Source organism: Pipra filicauda, unplaced genomic scaffold, assembly GCF_003945595.2.
Source record: "Pipra filicauda isolate LSUMZ 115617 unplaced genomic scaffold, ASM394559v2 scaffold254_size1108330_pilon, whole genome shotgun sequence".
In the NCBI taxonomy this organism is placed as follows: domain Eukaryota; kingdom Metazoa; phylum Chordata; class Aves; order Passeriformes; family Pipridae; genus Pipra; species Pipra filicauda.
In genome coordinates, this window is record NW_024104370.1 from 885,212 (window position 1) to 904,553 (window position 19,342).

The 19,342-nt window shown below is 34.9% G+C and overlaps 1 protein-coding gene across 6 annotated transcripts in view; it reads right to left on the minus strand.

Annotated features, from left to right (window-relative positions):
• The window catches only part of CDH18 (cadherin 18), a 479,225-nt gene that overhangs the window by 286,934 nt on the left and 172,949 nt on the right, over window positions 1–19,342 (minus strand). For 4 of the 6 annotated variants that reach the window (XM_027735270.2, XM_027735267.2, XM_027735275.2 and 1 more), the window contains one exon: window positions 2,984–3,069. The exons of the other annotated variants lie outside the window; for them this stretch is intronic. The gene's annotated coding sequence lies outside the window, so the exon portion shown is untranslated. The remainder of the gene's footprint in view (window positions 1–2,983; window positions 3,070–19,342) is intronic. 6 annotated transcript variants of the gene reach the window in all.

Genomic DNA, 19,342 nt, shown 5'->3' on the forward strand with positions numbered 1-19,342 from the left:
CCTAATGATCAATCTGAAATAGTCTCAAAACACTTTTTCTTTTTTCAAGACATACAGGGCGATATGTTTCTGATCAAGTGCCTTTGCCTTTTACATCATTATTTTAAATGCAATCAAATCCTCTTAAGCCTGAGAAAAATGTTGATCTGTTTATACAGATTTTGAAGTAAGAAATGATTTTGTGATTTTTTTTCCAAAATAATTGCAGTTTTTAAAATTATTTTCAGAGTAGAAAACCTTGAAAAGCTCAGAACATATTTTTCATATATTCAAAATCTAAGTTGGCTCTTTTTGTAAACTTCAATCAACTTTCTTCTTTAAAATGTTTTTCAACTCCATTTGAAAAAACACTTAAAACATTCTGCAATGTTTCTGGATTTTCAGGGAAGTAAAATGCCAATTAGTCTTGTAGTACTTAGGTAGGCTAAAATCCAGTGATGACTAAAAATACATTACTTTAGGTAATTCATTTCTCGGTTTATATCTTGAAAAGTAAGGTCAACATTTAGCAACACTGAATATCAGTTCTGCATTTCAACCTTGCAAGAAGGCTGAGAGTTCCTTTAGCCCCATCATAAATATATATCTGGGACAAGGTAGCTCTTAAACTTCCATTTGCATTTATCAAGTGAGGTTTTCACACAGACATGCAGAAGTTTATAAAAACTCAGAGTGCTCCATATATAAACTATTTTCATGGAGCAATTTTAAAAGGTAAATACAGCAAAACAATGCAGCATGCGTTAGTACCTTAGACAAAATTGTATATGTGCTTCATGTGTGTATAATCATATATAAAGACAAAATATGCATAGGAGCACTGGTCAAACCAGGTAACTTCATTCTAAATCAGAGAAGCAAAACTAAATCACTGAGTTTGGAACAGAGAAATGATGGGCTATTAGCCATGGGGCAACCTAACATGGATACACAAGTTACATGTAAAAGTTTCACTTATCTGGTATAGAGCTCTTTCATTAATTTATTGCACTAGGTTTTATTAGATCAGTAAGGCAGACTATTTCAAAAGCATCATCATGAACTTCGTTAGTAATTCCTTGCACTGCTTGCTCAAGAAGGCCTATATCACTGGGAGAAGATATTAAAGTACGATGTCAGATACACATAAAATCATTTTTTAAACTGCAATGTGAAGACTTTGAGGAATGATATATTTGGAGAGCAATTATTTGCTACAAAAATTATCTCTCCCTTATTCTGATTACTGTATAATATAAAGGTTCTCACATGGCAAAGTCAGAGTCCCCTCTGACACGAAGGACGATGTTTACCATGGAAACTACCATAATCAAGTTATTTGAAGTAACTTGGGTAACCTGACCATAACACCATTCTGTAAAATGTCAGAGATTTTGAACTGCAGATTAAATAATCCATTTAAAATCCATTTGAAATCAGATGCTAACCTGTCCATCATATAACCCTCAAAAATGACAGAAATACTAAACTGAACGAGATTTAACAATCTGGAAGATTGAATGAGAAAGGGCAGATATGTTTTACTTCTTTTGTATTTCCTCATAATATATTACTTTTTTCCTGCAGTTTTATAATTATTTCTCCATAACTGAAAATGAAGATTTTATAAAGGCTTAAAAAATATATAATAATGGACAGTGCGTGGGAACATTTAAGGATCAGGCTAGGCAAAAATACATCAATGCCACAAGTACATCTGAAGCTGATTAAAAGATATTCAATATTTTATTTGGTGTCTTGCTTCAGTAAGATCCAGTAAAATGAGATCTGTTTTATTTACACATTTTTCCTAATGGCTGAATATAAATATATTGCCTTACCATGCTTCTGACAGCTATATGTATTTAACACTGATACAATAAGCTTCTATCCTCGGACTACAAATCAAACACAATCTGCAAGACAAAGTGTGCCCCGAGGAACACATATGTATCTCAGTGGGAGTCAGGAAAAGGCAATGGAGACTTTTCATTTATCAGAAAACATTATTCCCAGATGTCACTGGCACGTGTGTAGAGTATCACCAAAAGTTCAACAACAGTGTTAAAGTCATTTTTCTGATACAAAATTTAGGTATTCTGCCAGATAAGAGAATAATAGGTTAAACCTTATTCTTTGAAACTCAATATATTGAATGAAAGAGAAAACTAGGGTTCAAAGGAGTCCCATGAAAATTAAGCTACACACAAATATTTCCTAAATGTAATAGAAATTATGTTTTCTGATCCCCAGCATTTTTTTGAATGTAAGAAGACATAATTTGTTCTGTTTAAGCTCTGTTTAACATGCTAAGTGGTAACAATGAAATTAACATCAACTCCATTTACTTAGTTCCCCACAAGCTTGTTTTGTACATTTACAAAAGTGAAATCCCAATTACTGAGTACAAATATTTTGTAACTGAAAAACAGTGTTAGAGGCTATTTTTACACCTGTGGTAAGGCAGCGATGATTTTCCTTAGCTTATCCTCCATTACTCACTCTACTTACTGATGACTTTCTATTCACAATTTATTTCTATATCATGCTCTTTAACATCTAGCTGATAGAAATATTTCTTGTACCTATTTAAAACATAGCAATCTGTATTGCATACAAAATGGAAAGTTTTTACAGCTTTTTCCTGAACTTTCTTATTTGGAAATTTTTCACAGTAACTCTGACAGATGAAGAAAACTGTGATTGTTGAGTCGGAAAGAACATACAACCTCCAGCTTTTTACTTTGCATCCGGCTATATCTAATTTTATAGACAGAAAAATAGTGTCAGATAAAAGACAAGAACATTTAAAACCAATACCTCATGCTTATCAAAAAAAAAAAAAAGAAAAGAAAAACAGAAAAGTGTATTTTGGATTTTCCTTTCAAATCAACTACAGCTGAAGATGTGAAATAGTCACTGGTGTTCAAAAGCACTCACCATTAGTCTCATACATAGCAGCAAGATTAATAAAAAATTAACAGCATTTCCAAAACCAACATACCTCAAAGACACTGGTGTCTTAATTCTTCTGAAGAATTACTACTTCAACTGCCTTTTTGTCTTCTGGTCTTGAATTTGTTTTGTAGCCTAGGAAAAATAAATCTCAGCTTACTTTCAAACTGAAAGCATAAGGCTAGACCCACGGGGAAAAAAAACAACCCACTTAATAGCATTGAAGTTAATTCCTCTGTAATCCTACCTCATTATCTTAAGCAAATAAATCTCTGAAAAGGATTGTCTTTTTAAGAGCAAATTAGAAAACTGAATGTCATCTGTGCAGGGAGACATTCTCTTAAAATGCGATCAGCAAGGAAGCTCATAAATAGGGCTCTATATAAAAATGTTCCTGTCAGGCAATCCTTAGTAGATTTTCAACAGATGTGTATGTAACTATGATTTCACAAATTCCTAAAATAAAATGTGTCGGCATCGTTTACCGCAAACTTTCTAGAGTCTAAGAAAATATGCTCATTTAGATTCTAGAGAAAGAACAATATCATAAAGATACATTCTTTATATATCTTCAATGGCAAATGCTCTAACCACGCTGCCCAAGTCAAGAAAGGCAGATGCAGAGAATGGGAGAATGAAGACCCTAAGCCCACTGTTGCAGAGGATCAGGTTTGAGATCATCTAAGGAACATCTAAATGTGCACGAGTCCGTGGGACACAATCAGATTAATTTGTGAGTCCTGGGGGAGCTGGCAGGTGGAGTTGCTAAGCCACTATTCATCCTTTTTAAAAAATCATGGCAGTTAAGTGAAATCCCTGATGACTGGGAAAAGTGAAATTTAGCCTCTAATTCTAAAAAAGGGAAAGCAGAACATTCAGGGAACTACAGACCAATCAGTCTCACCTCTGTGCCAGGCTAGATCATGGAATAGATTCTCCTGGAAACTATGTTAAGGCATGTGGAAGACAAAGGGGTGATTGGTAACAGCCAATATGGCTTTACGAAGGGAAAATCATACCTGACAAATTTGGTGACCTTCTGTGGTGGGGCTATGGAGTTGATAGATAAGGTCAGACCAACTGACGTTATCTACCTGGAGTTATACAAAGCATTTCATACTGTCCCGCATGACATCCTTGCCTCTAAATTGGAGAGACATGGATCTGATGGATGGACCACTTAGTGGATAAAGAACTGACTGGATGGTTGCATGCAAAGAGTTGCAGTCAATGGCTCATTGTTCACATGAAGACCAGTGATGAGTGGTGTTCCTCAGGGGTTGGTACTGGGGCCAATACTGTTCAACACTTTTGTCAGTGACATGGATCAAGTGCACCCTCAACAAGTTCGCTGACGACATCAAGCTGTGTGGTGCAGTTCACACACTGGAGGGATGAGATGCCATCCAGAGGAACCTTGACATGCTGAGAGGTGGGCTGATGCAAAGTTCATGAAGTTCAACAAAGTGAAGCACAAGGTTCTACACCTGACTTGGGGCAATCCCAGACACACCTACAGGTTGGATGGAGAAGTGATTGAAAGCAGATCAGTTGAGAAAGACTTGGGGGTGATGATTGATTAGAAACTCAGCCTGAGCTGGCTCAACCTGAGCAGTGTGTACTCACAACCCAGAAAGCCAAACCGAATCCTGGGCTGTATCAAAAGGACTGTGGCCGGCAGTTTGAAGGAAGTGATTCTCCCCCTCTCTTCTGCTCTTGTGAGACCCCATCTGGAGTATTGTGTACAGTTTTGGTGTCCCCAAATTAAGAAGGATGTGGAACTGCAGGAGCAAGTCCAGAAGAGAGCTACAAAATTGATAAGACCAGACCACCTCCCCTAAAAAGATAGACTGAGAAAGCTGGGGTTGTTCAGCTTGGAGAAGAGAAGGTTGCGTGGAGACCTCATAGCAACCTTTCAGTATCTGAAGGGGGCCTACAGGGAAGCCAGAGAGGGACTGTTTGTCAGGCACTGTAGCAATAGGACAAGGAGTAATGGGTACAAATTGAAAAAGGGGAAATTTAGGTAAAATATTAGGAAGAAATTCTTTACTGTGAGAATGGTGAGACACTGGAACAGGTTGCCCAGGGAAGTTATGGATGCCCCAAGCTGGCAGTGTTCAAAACCAGGTTGGATAAAGGTCTTGAGCAACTTGGTCTAGTGGAAGGTGCTCCTTCCCATGGCAGTGGGGGATGGGACAAAATGATCTTTAAGGTCCCTTCCAACCCCTTAAGCATTCTATGATTCTATGGTTCTATGATTCTACGTAAAATGTAGCAAGAGTACCTATTCAATTGTCATAACTCCCACTCCTGCATGTCATCATAATTTTTTATTTACTGAGAATTTAAAAGAAAGTAAAAAACAAGTAAGGTTATTATGTTTTTATTTTATTTCCATAAGCATGTAAAATTCAGGAGGCATAATCCCTAGGTGCATCTTAGCACTCATTACACATTTTTAGAAGTGTACGTGGAGTGTATAAGCAGTGAAAAAGCAGCACATGCTATAAAGTGAAATCAGAGACAAACTATTCCAGTAACTATCATCGTTAGAATGTTTTAAGTTTTCTTAGAAAATTTTTACCAATTTGAAGCATGTTTTTGAAAAAGAAAACATGGGTTATCAAACCCTTGGGAAAAGAAAGTCAATATTATAATAACAAAGATTTTTTTCATTCAGAAGAGACCATTCTGTAATTCTGTGATTGTTACAAGTTTATTTTTAAAATACTTCTGTCTTACTCATCCCGTGAGTTATTCGTTAGTTTAAATTACTTTGTTTATCTAGACCAACATAAATAAGTTATTTTAAATAAAAACAACACAGAACACAGCTCACTTGAAGTGTATGCATGAATAACAAAACTAATTCAACTCAGCTTTGGAAGATGATTGTGTCGTATGAAACCTTAGTACAATGTGGAAGAAACTAATGAAGATGGTATTCAAATGAAAGTAATAAAAGCTACACATAGCCCAAACAGAAATGAAAAACAACTAAAAAAGGTTCATCAGAGCTTCGCTCATACCCACAAGCCAGCAATGCAGCTAGTTAGAAAGAAGTCAGGAAACAAATTTCTAACAATAGCTGATTCTGTCTTTTTACTTCAGTATTTCTCAAGACCAAAAGTATAAAATCACACACACGTGTTTGGATACATGAAAGCCAATGCACACTTGAGAAACTAAAACAAGGCATCCAGCATTCACAATGTGAAGAAGTGGAATATATTATGCTATCATTTAAGATTTTTTAAGAGCTAGGGGACTGTGCACTTCAGATTCAAAAAATTAAAATAGTTGCACTGCTCCCATTAAAGCAAGACCTTGATTTATAAATATTTGTAAGTCAGAGTGGCCTTGACTTGAGGGTTTTCTATTACTTTTTCAAATTATAGCATAATGGAGTCTCATGTAATTTTTCTTATTTCTCCTTTTGATAACAATTTTTTAGACTTGCAAGTTTCAAGATTAACTGATATCTGTTCATCCATAGGCTATTGTCATCGAAGTGCTGTAACATTTTCATGGTACATTGGAAATGAGATAATAGAGTGACAGTGGTAAAAATAACTCTTGCTTGAAGTATGTATCTTTTAATCAATGTTTAGTGGAAAAGCGGCAACAAAGCAGACCCCTTCTTTCATATTTATGTCTTTCTTTTTCTTATATAGATACATTAAGCAAAAGTCTTCAAAAGCATTGTTTCATGGAGCAAGAGCACACATTTAAAAGTAGTTTCTAGTCTCTCACAGAAATCCTTACACCTTCATAATGTTACATTAGTTGGAGTATTTTCATCAGATTTATTGATATTATTGTGTTTGCTGAGATTAAGAAAAGGCCCAGTTCTTTCAGTCAGCTAAATTTTTTTCTGTTTTATTTTCTCCTCACTTTGGTTGGTTGTTTTTTATCTGTTTTGGTATTTTAAAGGCTCCTATGAAGTTGACATCGTTGTTGTTCATGTATTTATTTGTTCAAAACTTTGAAAACTGATGTTTTCTACTGTATTGTGCTTTAAGAGACACCATTTAAGTACCACATGCATCTATACTAGTAAAATATTTAAAGACATTTATTTATTTATTTATTTATTTATTCTTAATGATATCAGATTGAAAGAAAACCTTGGATTTATTCTAGTCCCTCTAGATATTTGATAACAAAGTCGGATAAAAGTAAGAACATTCAATTATTGCTATAATTGCTCATCAGAACATTGCACAGCTTCCCAAAACAAAATTTGATCAAATTCAGTGGAGCTTGCTTTAGAAAAATTGCATTTTCTGACACAAATATATTCTGTTGTTAAAATTCAGGATGAGTCTAACTATTACTTACTCTCAATTCAGTCTGAGACTTCTGTCTGCAGTGACATTTTAATCTATATTACCAAAAGGACAAAACTAAATGTCTAGCACAAGGAGAAAAAAAACCAGACTTACTAAAAGGCAAACACACAAGAAAGAGGAATACAATTGTATTAAGCAGAAACAGGACAAAATAGAAAGCAGAGAAACAGCTTTAGATTCACCATAGCAGTATCATAAATTTTCTTCAGAGAATGATAGTGAAAGCAAAAACTGGTATGAGCTTATTTTCCTGTCAAACGATCAAGACTGATAGCATATAGCTTCCCTGGGATATATAGAAGCAAAAGCTCTGCTTTCCTTTAGACTGCTTGAAGTCTGATGATATTCTTCACGTAAAAAGAGACATCCAAAGATAAAGGAAGCAAACAACTTTTTTAAGCTATGACTTAGAAAATAATTTCTGAGCCCACAGAAGGTCTCACAGTATATTTTAAATTACACACTGACATACGTCTCTTCTTCATAAAGTATAACCGGGTCTTGGTCTTCTCAGTGAAGTTGCAAAACAATTTTTCATTTCCCACAAATTGACTCAATGTTGAAAACAATCTGTGTCTTGAAGGAAAGGAAACGACTTGAAACAACTGAAGGCTTGGTGCTGACTGCAGTTGTCTGTGTATCAGGAGAGCAGAGCAACCTGCTCCTCTGTCTTAAGAGCAACAAAGAGATGGGAATACAAGAGTGTTTGCAGTAGAACATCAGAAAAGTGTTTTGTTTTCCTCAGCTGAGTTTTAGTTCTGACTAAAATGTTCTTTAAATTCCAAAAATACAGTAAGTAAACATGTAAAGAAAAAAGAAAAAGACTTGTCTGTCAACTGGAACACAATTTTGAGGTGAGAAAACTCACTGATTAATAGTCTGATAAATCATTTACTGCTGTATGATCATGAGCTGTTTTGGCAGATTTTGCTTCAGTTTCCTAACCTATCAAAAAGGAATAGCAATATTTTTTCCCTTGTCTTTTACTCCCTTTCTTTGGCCCATGAGGGGGGTCAGATTCTTGCTGGGGCTTGCATAATGTGATACTAAAGAACTATCCTTGGAATGTCAGCATACCACAATCAGAAATATACTACAAACAAAGAATGACTGCCTATCACAACAGATAAAAAGACTTTATGCAAGGTTTAAATATTTATTATTAAAAATATGAAAATGAATTAGAAATAATATTCTCCTTCAATCTGATATATCCAAAGTAGATAGAAACTGCAAGCCTGAAGTGATAGATACAGTGTTTCATTAGAGACATTGTATAATGCCTAAAAATGGGAGAAAGAGAATCAGAACCAGTGAGATTCTTACATTATAGTGAGCATGCCATCCTGCCTGTATCAGCAAGTGGTCTTTTCTTATTTGGAAGAAATTCAGGTGAAAGACAAAATTTCCTCTAAGAAAGCACAAATTCACTTGCTTCACTTGTTTTACTTGGAATTTTCTTTCTCTTCTTTACAGCAAAGGAGGTGTATACTATTTAGTAGATCTGAATGGTGTTGAATGATTTGGGATTTCTGAAGTTTACAAATGCCTCCTTCAATAAACCTGGAACACAGCACTCACTGAAGAGATGTCTGGGAAGAAAGATTTTTCTACTTTCTGCTAATATTATTGGACAAATGTACACTCTCTGATTTCACCAGCTGATGGAGGAATATGAATAGAAACAGAGATTCTACCTCTTCTAGCCTATCTTTTCTCTTTTCAGTTTGGAACAGCACACATCAGCATCTGCAGGCACAAAATCAGTCTTTGTTCTGACTTTTTTTCAAGAAAATTAAATTGATTGTTAAGAAAACATTCTCCATACTACTATGACATTTTAGAATGGACTCAGAAATATGAGAAGCAATATTTAAATTTTAGGAGGATACTAGTTTTATACCAAGAGAAAAAATATATTCATATACATAAAATGTTAAAACAAAGTTATTTATACCAATGTAAATTAAAAAAAAAAAAAGAAAAAACCACATCAAATTAAATATTTTTTTAAGAGAAAAGTCTTATTTTTCTTTAAATTTAAGATAGTTTTCTCTTTACTCCTGAAGAAACATTCCATTATTCCATGCTTCTCTGACCAATGGAATCTTCTGTGTATTCATTTCTCCCACATAGGCTTTATCTGTTATCTCTTTATCTCTTCATCTGTTGGCTTTATATTGCTTTGTATCTACCTGTACACACTTCTTTATATTCAGGTTGTCCAAATCTGTTGGGCAGGTTACACAGTTCATCTGTAACAATGCTTCTAAAGCAACCCAGGACATCATCAGCCTTCTTTGTGTTTCACTTTCCAACTAGTAAGCCCGTCTCATATACTGGTGCCTCAGTTTGTTCTTCCCCAGGTCCATGACCTCACACTTACCCTTGCTGAACTTCGTGAAGGTCTCCTGTATTTCTCCAGCCTGTCCAGGTTCCTCTGGATGGCATCACAACCTCTGGCCTGGCAACCACTCCTCCCAGTGTTGTGTCATCAACAAACTTGCCGAGGATAAACTCTGCCTCATCATCCAGGTAATTAATAAAGATGTTAGGAAGAACTGGACTCAGTGTTGACCCCTGGGGTACACTACTAGTTACTGGCCTTCAACTAGACTTAATACCACTGACCAGCACAGTCTGGGCCCAGCCTTTAGCCAGTTTAAAGTACAACTCTGTCTGTTCATCCAGTACATACTTCATCAGCTTATTTATGAGGATCATACAGGAAAGAAAGTCAAACCCCTTGAAGCCTAGGTAACCTTGCTGACTCCCCACTGCTCTACACTCATCTACAAAGATGGTCATTTTCTCATGTAAGGTGATCAGTTTGGTCAAACATGATCTTCTGTCATGGCCCATGGATTTACGTACATCGACTTTGCTTAAATATTCAGGTATTAAATACTTAATCCTCTTCCACATCGAGTATAACTTCTGCGCTCCAGGTTTTCCCGTGTCTTCAGGGCTTGAGATTTCTGAAGGCTTTTTTCCATGTCCCATGCCACCAGGTCCCCTATCTTATTAAGCAGAGGGCCCACATTTACCCTATTCTTCCTTTTATCACCTATGTACATCATCGTCTTTTGACATCCCTGACCAGATTCTGTTTCATGTGGGCTTGTCCCTCCTGACAGCACCTCTACAGGTTCAAACAGCGCCTCTATATTCTACCCAGATCACCTGTCCCTGCTTCCACCTTCTGTATGCTTCCTTTTTGTGTTCAAGTTTGCTCAGGAGATCCTAGCTCATCCATGCAGTGACCTGATATTTTTGGCTGACCTTCTGCTTGTAGAGATGGATTGAGAACAGTAAAATCTAAAATTGTTAAAGTATTTATCAAATGGTCTTCTTATCAGTGTAACCCATGGGAGGCAAATTCACAAAACTATGCATACAAAGAAACTTTTAATATTTAAACAAAACTTGTAGGAAATCAACACAGAAGGTAGACTCTACTCTGATAGTACTGTTCTCATTTTTTCTAAAGGCCCTGTCAGAGAATAAGAGTGCAGCTGCTAAACAGATTAGGGGAATTTAAAGAATCTGTGAAAGAGTGTTGAAGTGTTGCCTCTTCTGTCTTTCAAAAGTGTTTATTATGGTATTTCTGTGAGTCACTTTATTTTCTGAGGATTGTTAAAAAAGATCTCTCCAAGGATGGGTAAGGTTCAGTACGTGAAGCTTCAACAACTGCTGTACCACTCTTCTACCCAAACAGCTAAGAGCTTTTATAGGAGAAAAATTTTTCTCTTTACTAGTAATTCACCTTTGCTTAAGTGCACAACTTATTGCTTTTCAAACTGCAGGTAGTTAGTTCAATTCCCAATAAAGTGAGACTTTATGTACATTCAAGAAGTACTTAAACTAAAGCAACTGAATTAATGCTGCTGTCTGAATCATTGGTGTGCTAGCAGGGGACTCCCAAATCACTAGTTTAAGAACTGCTACTCAGTCGTTAAGGAATTTTTCAAAGTGCTGCACCAGCACTCAGGGAACTTCAAAGCATAAAGAACTTCTTCTGTACCCAGCTAGTTACTGACACTTCTCAATTCCTGTGACGTTTTACACACATTTTGCAAAAGTGCCAGAACTGCACAATGTAAGGAAGAAATAAACCATCAGGCCTTCAGTACTCATTAAGTATTTTTAATTATCTATTAAGTTTTGCAACAATTGCAGTTATCTGGATTATTCTGTTTGAAGACCTACTCCTCAGAGATATACAGTATTATAGTAAGGTAATAAATTATCACCTCAGCCAGACTACTCAATCTGGTCTGTGAAGGATATGTGTACAAGAAAGGCACAGAATATAGCCAGTGACTGTCTTCTAGCAAAGAGCACTTTTTGCATTTTAATATTTCTTTTCTTGGGGCCCACGTGAAATCTTGTAACAAACATAAATAAGCCAAACAAACTGTTTTCTGTGTAAATACACCCACATATGTTTTATAATATGTACTCCCACACTTACATAGGCAGCATGCTGATAATTTTGAGTGGAACTGTTGTGCTTTTAGTGTTCTTTCATTTAGGTAGGTAACATGGACAACTTTACTAAAGCTAACTTTACTAAAAATCTTACGTAAAATGAAAAGCATAAAAATTTGGGAAAAAGCATGGGAAAAAAATTATCATCACCACCACCTGCTGCACTGGACTCTCTCCCATTTAAAAAGTGATTTCTTCAAACAGGCAAATTAAACTTAGATTAGCTACTTATATGTTCTCTTTCTAGCTCGATATCTATCTGCCACTGCTAACATCCAAAATGCCATTTTTGCATAGTCTCCCTAAAATCCTTGTGCACTTCTATCTTCTCTGAAATAAGAGCACACAGCGCACAACTTCCACTCACAATTATTCCAGATAATTCAGCAGGAATGATGACAGTAGAGAGATAACATATTTGGTTATCCCTTTCAATTAACAGTCTGAGCTGCAAGAATTGCCATTTAGGATCGCTCCTGCCTTTCTCCTCCTTTGATCCTGGAATAATACTAGCAGGTAGAAACAAATATGTTCTTGCTGAAGTACTTCTTCATTTTCTTTGGAAGAATATAGAAATTATAGGCTGAGAGTTTGTTACTGTTTTCCTCTTTTATTTTTTATAATGGAATAAGAACCTTTTGGGCAAGAACACAACAACGCAGAGTAACTTTCATCTTCAGGGTAAAGAGGACACTTTTCATCTTAAGGACTACAAAGGTAGTGAGCAACATATAAAAGTAATATACTAGGAGTCCTTCTCTTACGTCAAGACCCTGAAAGCGACCAAAAGGTAAAAAAGTGACCAAAATCTCAAAAAAATAATACGTATCTGTTAAAAAAAAAGTAAAATAAAAGTCTAGATTCATTCTAGTGTTACTAAGGATGTAGAACTCTCAGGTTACGTTACAGTACCCCCTGTTTGTGGGTTAACTGTGTCCTTCACATACTCAGGACCACAATGATTTCTTAGAGCTGGTGTTGTCTCAAAGTTCTCATTGGTATTTAAATGATGAAAAATATCTGTACAAATCTTAACCAAAAATAAACTTGAGTGAATTTATCAGATTCTTCTAATAATTCATTTTCTTTTCTTTATGGTTCCCACATTTTATACTGTGTTCATCCTAATAAGATTACATTTTAAAAGTGCCTTACTAAGTATCTGAATTTACTCATAAGATTATTATAATTACTAGCATGTTCAAAGGGTTTGGAAAATAGAACCTGATAAGGGTTACGTTTACACACACACTGTCAGTCTCCATAAAGTAACTTAACAGATTGAAGATGGATTAATCTGCCTCTAAAATATCTTCATCAACTAGTCATTTAGACCTTCTTTAGAGTCAGTGGAGGAAAACAGATGTCTGTAACAGCTCAGAATTTCCATCAATTATAAAAGCTATGTCCAGACTCACCAGCAAAAATGATTTTTAGGTAAATATTTTGTTCCTCATGCTGGAGCCAGAAGAACCTTTTAATTTCTGAAGCTTAAGTTCTAGGCCTGCCTCCCAGAAACTTTAGAACGATGTTACACCTACAGTTACAGTATTCTGTATTGCCTCACAACAGATGAAAAGGTTCCAGAACCAAATAGCAGAAACCTATTGTCCCAGATATGCTTTAGTGCAGCTGAAGTCAGCCATGGAAGGCAAACCATACAAAGACAAATTACTCTCCCAATATCACATCCCTTGTCCTGTCTCTGAACGACACATATTCCTAGAGGTTTTCATGAGTGCTGATCTCCCTCTCCAATCTTTCTCTTGCTAATATTATGTTATGTACTTTTTTTCATTTTAAGAAAACACATCTCATTCCAAAAGTCTTGCATGCATACTTAGAAGGTCTTTCAGAAGAAAAAGTAGGTAACCAGTCCATTATTTTAGATAGAAATACAAAATTTGCTATAGCATACCAATCCTATAGGCCTTTTTTCTTTAAAAATTGCTTAGTGTGTCCAATGAAAGCACAGAAAGCTTTTTGATACCTGTACATTAGCAGTTATCAGTAAAAACACAGTACGAACAAGTTGTTTCACAAACAGGAAAACATCCTTTGTTCTTATTTTTATGACAATGACATCAGTTCCCAAGTATCCCTATCACACCACTACTAAACAAAAGATTGCACATGCTGTGCCTGCAGCTATTTGTGCACTGAAAGGATAGTTAGAAGAAACACGATGATTGGTTGATGAACTGCTACAAACAGTATGTGTGATGCTCAAGTCCTATCCTGTCTGTCCTCCCCTCAAGGGAACACTGATTCTACCCCCCAATTCAATTCTTTAACCAGTTTCCACACAAATAAATACAAACCTAATGACCTTTGAGGTTTCTTCTGTACTTTCACCTTCACTACATACTGGCAAACCACTTCAGGAAGGACTCGCAAATAGAAGCAGGCAGCCTTGTTAAATGACGTTTAGAAAGGAAAATAAGCCAAGAGTACCCTAAGCATTCAGTGAAAATGTAGATGAAGAATTCATTTTATATAAAAGTAGTAAAAAAGTAATTATAAATTATAGGACAATACACAGTGATGGACTATAATAGCTACGCAGATTCTGTTCTGCCGCTGTGCCAAGATGGTGTTGATTGATTGAGCTCAGTGCAGCACTGTGCATGAGAACTAGTTACGAAATCGTTCTTCACACTATGCTTGCCATATGTACAGGCCTTTTGCTTAAATAAACTATCTGAGCTGTCAGTACAATTTTAGCACACTTGAAAACAAAATGCAAATTCAAAGCCTACGATTGCGTCCATAAGACCATATGGTCATAACCATGGAACATACAGGGAGTAAATGCAATAGGTAATCCAAAATCTTTCCCAGACCTATAACATTAGTTTAAAAAATTAACTTAATCACTTATCATTTGAATTTTAATGAGTCAGTATCTGTTTTTATGAAATGGCGCACATGTAATATAATATCCAAATAATAATAATCCTATAATAATGTCCTAAGTAAAATAACAACCCCCCAAAAAAATCAAGTAAAGATCTAAGAGTCCCTCAAAGAAAAAGTAATAAAGCACAAAGATCTAAAAGAAAAAAATCTATCTTTCTACATTATGATTATTCTGAAGTCATCTATTTCAATTTTATTTTCCGCATCACAAACTTTAGTTGAATTTTATTCCTTCATGGACATTTGAAGTAAAATAAGTTATTTCAAATAAGGTGAGATGAATTTTGTGGAAGAGCATTCTCATTTTATAATTCAAAGTACAAGGTAAGAAATGCATAGTAACTGAAAAGATGTGATGCATTTTTCACTTGAATAGTTTCCAAATGATTGTCTTCCTCTAAGCCAATATCAAGTTCACAGTCTTAAGTGACTATACTTTCACCTGGTCTGAATTCTTCAATAATAAATAAGTTTCACTTTTGTTTAATTTTCTTTTCTAGCAGTAAAAATTTTTTCGTGTATATTTGATCCATCGCTGGAGAAAAATAGATATAATATAAAAAATTGAGTTGGAATGTTAAGTTTTTAATTAAAAATTAATAAAGATAGAAGTATTTTAAATTATCTGGAGAAGATAATTATAATCATAACCTTACTTATGATAATAAAAGTGAAACTAAAGAAATGACTGAGCCGAAGCTATGACTGAACTAAAATAGAAATCTAGGAAGAAAAATCTTGATTATTGAAAAGCACATTGGAATGAAATGTATAAATGCAAAAAATATGTTTTCAAGATATATTATAAACCCTAAAACAACCCACTTTTCCTTCTCTTTCTAAATAAAAAAATACTACTTTTGAGATCAACACAAATATTTTCACGTACAGTAATGATATAAATGCCAATTAATTACTGATATATTATGTGTGCACATAACATCACACTAAACTGTTTAAAAAATTACATGCAATTATCAATGTACTGCTTTATTTCCTTAAAGAGCTTATCCTATTAATAACAGATAATGAAAATTACTGTTCATAACCACTGAGTAGCCAGCTTGTTTCAGAAAATAGTAAGAACTACTGGATTCAATTTCTATGTGATGACAGCAGTCCTACTCTGGAAAAAAAAAGGAAAATCTGTATTTTTTTTTCTTGGTCTCTTCTTGTAAAAGGAAATCTCTCTAAACTGTTTTCAACTTCTTGTGACTAGACCAACAAAGGTGAAATATTGACTTATTTTCTTCTCCTTCAATCTTACAGCTCTTCCAAAAGATACTCAAAACTGTTTACCTCCCTAGACTGATTGATCAATTCACTGAAACAAACAAAATATCCTAGGTAACCTTCTGGTACTGTAATAAAAAATTACAGTTTGTCAAAAAGTCTTAATATACTTAATATTAAGTATATACTTAATATACTTAATATATAAGTGACTTTATCACTTACACAGAGTTTCGCTCCCATTTCCAAACACAATTATATCAACTTGTTATGTGTCATTATTGTAGCATTCCTCAAACTAAAACTATCTTCAGATGTTTCTTGGTCAGTCAAACATAATTGCCTTTTCTTTTGGTAGGAATATTTCATACACCACTATCTCACAACCTTTAAATAAATAAGCAATTCACAGTGGTGAAATGAAAAATAAATAAAAGAGGTATCACAACTATTAAGAATAACTGAAGTTCAAAAAAAACCCCACCAAAAAACCAACACCAAAACAAACATAAATCCACAAATAAAACCCACTTGTATCTTTAAGCCAATCCAGAAAATTTAGAGTAGCATTTTCCCCAGAGACAAACTATGATAAAGATAATGAATGCAATTAAACCATCTTGTTATCCTCCCAAGTACTCCATTTTCTAAAATGTGATACGCATGTGCATATTCAAGTGTAGACAACTTCAAATCTGTGGCTTAGGTAAATAACAGTATTCAAGGTGTAGAAAGCATACCCTCAATTATGCTACAAATGATACACAGCTGGCAATAGAATTAGCAGCAGCTGCAACTAAACTGGTACAGAACACAATTTTACTTCGTCTTCCAGATGAATCATACTTGCAATCTAACCAGCTGCAACAGTTGGATTCTTTATTTTGTACTACACATGGTCTAAATTTCATTTTCTAAAGTTTTTAGTAGAGTGTGTGTTCCTGTATGCTTGGCTGACATTTATGAGCTTAAAATACAACAATTAGCAAACTAAGTGAAAGAAGCCAGAGTATTAACCTCAGTAGCTTGCATTCTACATTTTGAAGTTCATGAAGAAAATATCAATGACCGCAGTTTGTGAATGACTAGAATTCAAGTAACACCATGGCCTTTGAAAAAGACCTGCAAGACATTCTCATCAATACCTATGATTCATCTGATTATATGTAAGGCTGAGTCACAGCAGAACTAATGGATTACTTTGCCTGGATCATTACTTAGTAGAAAAGTAGTCTGCTGGCTGAGATAATTTCTTTTAGAAATGTTTTTTGCTAGAAAACACTGTTGATAAAAAGAAAAAACTTGAAAAAAAACAAACAAAAAAAAAATCCCCAAACAAAACCAAAATACCAACCTAAAACCAAAAACTTGTGAAAAATTTAATGGAATAGCATCAAAGTCATCCTTTCTCCCAATAACAGCAAAAATTGCTGTTGGATTTATTGCTGTTGCTTTGCTCAGTTCTGTTCACTTTTAAATTTCGTTACTCATCACTGAAGAATGTTTGTTGAAAATCAGTAATTTATACTTACTTTTACATTTTATTCCCAATTATGATACAAAACGGAAAAAACATAATGGTAAGTTTTGGTAAGTATGCCTATTCTTAACTTCTAGTTAACAGGTTTCATTGGCAGTTGTCATCTCTTCAGCTGCTTGACTAATCATAGAACTAGTTTGTACACACAGCAGATTATCATTACTCCAAAGCTCAAGACACAAGATTTAGATGTGCAAAAATTGTTTCATACAGTCTTATGTAACAAATACTGGTTATTGCGCAATGAAATCAATCGATAATTTTAGCTTTGACTAATTTATTTGTTCCTTTAGGAAAGAAATAAACAAACAAAAAAATCACATGTAGCTCAATGAAATTCCTTCTACCTAAAATGGATTTATTTTTTAAAAATATAATCTCAAACCTGTTTCTGGAACTATGACCTCAATTTTTAAATGCCTGTTTTATATTTGAAACTTTGTTTAACACAGCCTCTATTTACCTAAGAAGATTCTTACCCTTCCAGCCAAAATTTAAGGCTGGAAGAAATAACATGTGCTTGACACTGTTAACTGGTCCCAAATTTATATCTTCAGTATCCTTAATTTTTCTGTAGTTACAAAACCTGCATAACTCAAGAAACACCGTGTTCATATAACTGCCTTTTTGAGTGTCACAATTTCTTACATATATTCAAAAATACTGGCAGCCTACATCTGCAAAACAGGTTAATCTGAAGACAAGTATTTTCTTGCCTATTCAAGATACCAATGGTTACTTTAATACGCTTCCAAAACCCCCTCCAGCAAGCATAAAGCTAATACAGAATTCTACCAGGAGCTAGGGCATCTCCAAAGCAAAAAACACTCCTGAACTACATTCTTTCATACTCTCTGTGTAGGATGAAAGGGAGGGGGTGTTATAGCAGTTGTTTTTTGCTGCCACATGGGACACTGAGGTTGCAGAAGGCATGCCAAGGTGAGCATGGCACTGTACCAACATTACTCCCTCCAAACCTTTCTCATCTGGGTCACACACAGCACCTAAGCCTCAAATGTAAAAATGTATTTTTTAGCCCTGGAACCCCTGGAGCTGTAGGATTTGTAGGTCTTTGACCCTAAACCTAATGGCAGCTTGGATGTGAGGTTGAGGTGCATCTGAGGCTTAGGTCTTGTGAGTGGTCCAGATGAGAAAGATTTGAGGCGAGTAATGTTGGTGCAGTGTCACTCTCCCCTTGACATACCTTCTGCAGCCCCAGTGTACCTAGATCTGTAGGCTTTGTGCCTCTCTGAACCCTAACCATAATGCATTTTCATTAACAGGTTAATTTACATGGCTGCTAAATGATCTTTGAATAATCTAAACTTAATAATTTAAAAAAATTAGGTCAAATACAAAATTTAAAAAAAAGAAAGAAATGAACAACACAACCCATTTTATGAACCTAAATAACCTAAATTAATTCCCCATAAATACATTAATAAAATATCTGGTTTACACAATCATAGATATGTGAAGACAATTAAAGTTTGAAATAAATTTTATTTCTATAGCCGAAATAAGTGTGGCTTACCTTCTCCCAAAATTTAAGTTACTTTCTCTTGACAATTTATCACATCTAAAGTTCTTTTTCTATGTCTTTTAGGGACAGAAATTTTGAACCTGTTAAAGGTAACTTTTGAACCACAACAGGATTAGAGTAATTATCACTTGATTAGGAGAAAGTCCAAAGAACTTCTTTAAATATTACTGCAAGGTTTAATTAATTCTAAATTTACCACCTGTAGACTTTTTCAATATGTCCTAAGCAATCTGTTCAATTCATTAGTCCCAATTTCTCTTCAAATAGCTATTTGCTTATTGCAGCTGCTTCATTTTCTGAAGGCAGTGATACTGCAGTTCTTCTAAATCA